Source organism: Arachis hypogaea, chromosome 15, assembly GCF_003086295.3.
Source record: "Arachis hypogaea cultivar Tifrunner chromosome 15, arahy.Tifrunner.gnm2.J5K5, whole genome shotgun sequence".
Taxonomy (NCBI): Eukaryota; Viridiplantae; Streptophyta; class Magnoliopsida; order Fabales; family Fabaceae; genus Arachis; species Arachis hypogaea.
The window spans coordinates 79,198,678-79,203,894 of NC_092050.1; positions in this window are offsets into that span (position 1 = coordinate 79,198,678).

Here is a 5,217-nt window from a genome sequence, read left to right on the forward strand (position 1 = left end):
TTTTCAGGCTATATAGGGCAGGAATGGCTTAGAGGATGGAGAGGAAGCTTGAAAAAATGGAAGGAGCACAATAAATAAAGGAGATAACTAACGAGGAGTGACGCGCACGCATGGCTTACGCGTGCGCGTGAATTGGAGATTTGCATAGCGACACGTGCGCGTACCTGACGCGTACGCATGACACGCGAAGCGGACCATCGATGTGTACGCGTGACTGACGTGTACGCGTGACATGCGCCACGTGCAGAAATCTCAGAAGATGCTGGGGGCGATTTTGGGCTGAGTTTAGACCCAGTTTTTGGCCCAGAAACACAGACTAGAGCCATGGGACAAGCAGAGACTCAACACACATTCTCATTCACATAGTTTTTAATTTTAGTTTTGGGAATCTTAGAGAAACACATTACTTCCTCTAGGTTTTCTTCATATTCATAGTTTTAGATTTTTATGCTTTTGATTTAGATATTGAGAAGAGTCACTACCTCCGTTGAAGTTTCCATTATTCTAGTTTGTTTCCTTATTCCTTTACTCTTTTAATTTTCCATTAACCCTGTTCAGATATGGATGTTTATGATTTTGGAATTTATTAATGCAAAGAACTATTTTTACCTTTAATTAATTTTTAGTTATTATTTTATTTAGTTCATCATGTCTTCTTTTTATTCCCTTTATATGTCTGTGAAAGTGGTATTCATGTCAATGGAGTAGACTCCCAACTTGACTTGGGAGTTGATTAAAAGGAGACCCTTGAGTTGGAATACTCAAGTGTCAATTTTAATTGGAAGTTGCTGGCTAACTCTCTAGTCACTAACGCTAATCCTTCCATAGGAGAGGATTAGGACTTGTGAATAAGAGTTAGCTCAATTACTTGACTTTCCTTTATTCGGTAAGGGTTAACTAAGTAAAAACAACAACCTCTTACTAGTACACTTGGGAGAATCCAACAAGGATAGAACTTTCGATTAATATTCTCCCGGTCAAGGCTTTTTATTTCGATTATATAAATTCTCTTGTTAATTTTCATTGCTTTAATTTACAATCATTTATTTTTCTGTTCTCCAACTCTTAAAATTTCTCGGAAAAATTTCTGACTAATAAAATAGCACTCTTTTGTCAACTCATTGGGAGACGATCTGGGAATTCTACTCCCAGTATTTTTATTCTAAATTTGTGATAACCCTTTTAAATTGATAAGAAAAATTTTTGTCAGTTAAGAACTGTACTTGCAACGCTATTCTTATATTAAATTCTTGATTGGCATATTTTTCGCACGTCATGCATCCAAAGAAATTGAGCCCAAATAAATTGGTATCCTAATGCACCCAGTAACATGGTGTGATAAATGAAAAAGGTTACTTAATTGTATACACATAGAGTGGAAGTGGAAGGGTATGAAGAATTAAATTTCTTCCACTCATAATATATATAATAAAGTCTAATCACGAGCACCAGTTACCACATGCAATGAACTTAAGTTTGGTGTCCAAAAGACACACAAAATAAATACCAATTAATTTGGAAAGAAATTGAAACAACTCCTCAATCACTAATATGAACGTTTTGTGTTTGCAGGAGAGCAAGTGGGGCCTACAAAGCATTGATCACTCATCTAGTCAAGGGAGTCAATGTGTACTTCACACTTTGGAACTCACAAACTGAAGAAAGCTAAAGCACTTTTTGAAGAGGCGTTTCCCCCACGCTGGGCGTTAAACCCAATTGTGCAAACATTCAATTTTTCCATCAATTGCACACCTTCCAGATTCTTCTTTCCCCCCTATAAATTGTAGTCACCCACTCATTCTCATCACACCACACACACCCCTTCCCTCTTCCGTACCCACCACTCTCTCGTATCTACTTTCTTGCTTTCTTTCTTGATTGGGACAATCAAGTCCTAAGTTTAGTGTTTAGCAAAATCCTTTTGCTTCATTTTTCTTCTCTTTCTTCCTTTGCACCATCACAAATCCATACTTCACAAGTGGCACCACCAAAGGTCTCTGGTTCAAAGAAAAGAAAGACCAAGAAAACCTTTGGCTCTTCAAGCTGCAATGAGCACAAGTTTCTTTCATTCTTCCACCAAAACCAGTTCTTTGGGTGGGTGAGTGAAAGGCAAATTATCCCAGAGGTGTGCTTCTAACTTGGAAGAGATGAGCACAGAAAAAAGTGGTGGTGAGCTTAGTAAGAGAGTTTTATGCCAATGCTATTCCACAGCCAGGCCAACAACTCACTTATCTAAGTTTCGTGAGGAGGAAAGACATCGACTACAGCCCTGCAAACCTAGAAATAATGCTAGAAGTAAGGAACACAAGATCCTCTCGGAGCTATGAAGAAAGAGTGAAGCAGCTTGATCTGGGCTTCGATGACATTCTGAATGAAATTTGTGTTCTCAACACCGAATAGATCAAGGACAAAGATGGAAGACCAAGCCAATTGAGGAGGAGAGATTTGTGTCCTCAAGCAAGAGGATGGCTGGATTTTGTAAGGAGGTCACTGATAAGTCCATATTTTTCGATATATTTTATCTTGATTTAAGTGGATTTCATCACATAAACCTACACTTAAGCACCATAATAACATACTTTTGTGTTTGATTCCTAAATTGAACCTAAATGTGAAAATATGTATTTTTGTGCTTAAATTGAGCAATTTAATCCCACTTTTATTCCATTCGATGCCGTGATATGTTTGTTGAGTGATTTCAGATCCTAGAGGCAAGAATGGTTTGGTAGAAGTGGAAGAAAACATGCAAAAAGGGAGAAAACATGAAGAAAACAAACGAGAAAAGCATTTCAGCCTGTGCCCACACACAGGTCTGTGCCCATGCACAGGAGAAAAATCAGCAAGTGTGCCCATGCACAACTTCTATGCGTACGCACAGGAGAAAAATCAGCATGTGTGCGTACGCACAGGTACCAGTGCGTGCCTTCATTAAAAATGCACGTGACTCGCGATTTTGGGGCTCTTTTGGCCAATTTCTGAAGGCTTGGAGGCTGAAATGAAGGGCTATATGAAGGAGCAACAACACATAACAAAGGGAGCCAACTTAGATTAGAAAAATACACATGGTAGGAGTAGTGTAGTGTAGTTATAGGTTTTGCTCTCTTAGGGTTTAATTAGGGTTTTGTAGAATTTTACACTTCAAACTTTGATTTTGGATTTGGTAATTTACATTATAAGTATCCCTTTAATTGTCTCTTTTATTACATTGCTTGTTCTACACTTTCTTATATTTTCATGTCTCTTGTCAATATTTACATAGTCTTGAAATTTTGAATTTCTAGTTGATGAATTTGATGTTTGATGGCTTTTATATGTTTGTTTGAGTTGTCTTTATTGATTTTGATCATTTATGGTTCATAGCTTTCATTAATTTACCAATTTTGCCATGATTTGTAAATATGCATACTAGGTGTTTAATGAAATGTCAACCCTAGCTATGGGGTAAATTTCCACCCCTTGGCTTGGGAAAAATGAGTCTATGGATTACTAGAGCCATAATGTCCAACATTTAGAGATAATCCTTGGGTTGTTAGTTGTTATTGTTTCCACTAATGCTAGCTTTTTACTAAGGTAATTAGTAAGTTAGCTAGGACTTATGGATTAATAACAATTATGCTCACTTAACTTATCCTTCGATGTTAAGGGTTGACTTAGTGAGATTAATCTATCATAATTGTCATAGTTATGGTTATGGCAAGGAAGGGATTCCATAACTCATCCCAAGTCAAGGTCCCATTTATGCTTTGAACCACTTTTCCATCACTTTATAGCTTTCCTTGTTGATATTACATACATAGTTCTTTAGTTCTTTTATTACTTTATTAATTGCAATTTTGTCTTGTTCTTTTATCTCTTTATTTGTTTGCTTCCTTATAATTGAAAACACCCCTTGATTCCCACAACTAAAATTGTGTGCACTCTTTGGCATTAGTTCCTAAGGAAGACGACCCGAGGTTTAATTATTCTCGGTTAATTAGAAATTTTAAACTTTGATGTTTAGGATTTAAATTGCCGGTTTGGTCTATACTTGCAACGAAAGTTATCTTAAGTGTGAAAATCCAAATGGATGCAAATCCCAGCCCCATCAAGTTTTTGGCGCCGTTGCTGGAAAACTAGCGCCATGAGTGTTATAGTTTTCGTTGTTGTAAATATGTGAATAGTGTGAATAGATACTTTTTGGATTGCTTGTTTGCTTTTGTTGGTATTAGAATTTTGTTTATTTTATTAATTGATGTCTTTAGTTTTTATTTTCTATTTTCTTTATGAGTTATCACCCTCTTGGTTTGGAGTTTGTTTGTGCTTATTTTGTAGGACTTGATAACCTCAATTTTGAATTGCATCATGGGATTGGAGCATCAATTTTGGAAGGAGCCACCTTCTCTACATTACAATGAGCCATACCCTTCCCATTATGCATACCCAAACCAAGGATATGGTGGATTTTATCTTGATCATGCACCTCCACCACCATATGCCTATGACCCATACCCCAACATAACCCTCAATCACCACATTTTCAAATGCCACACTAATACCAACAACCACATTCTTATATACCACCTCAAAACACTTACCAATATGAGCCACCTCCTACCTATACAACCTTTCCCCCAAACTATGAACCTCAATTTTCACCTCAATGTGAAGCTTTCCCATCCTTGGCCCAAGACCACCAAGACCTTCAAGCCTTTCTCCAAGTGCAAGAAGGATTCCGGAGTACACAAGGACAACTCATGGCTACCATAGCCAAGGCGGTGAGCCACTTGCTCCTACTATGTCCATCCGATCAAGGCATTCCTCTTGAGGAATGTAAAGGATCAACTAAAGCTTGTAGTGAAGAGGAGAGCATGGAGCCACAAGGGAAAGAGGAAGGGTTAGAGCATGACAAGCAACAAGAGAAAGAAGAGGGAGTATTTGAACCGGAGGAGAGAAAGGGAGAATTGAGGGAGATTGATCAAGATGAGGATTCCATCATTGATAATTTTTTGTCCTCCTTGGTCAATCCTTTTAAGGATCCTAATGAACCTCTTCCCATTGAGTTTGAGAAAGACATGGAGGTAGACTTCTCACAACCTCCTTGTTATGATGTAAGTGATGTGGAATAGGAGGAAGAGGTTGGTGAGGAAGGAGTTATCAACCGAGAGCACATTGAGTGGGTGGCAATTTCACCTATGAACTTCATTGGCCCCACCAATATACTATCTTGGAGATGGACTA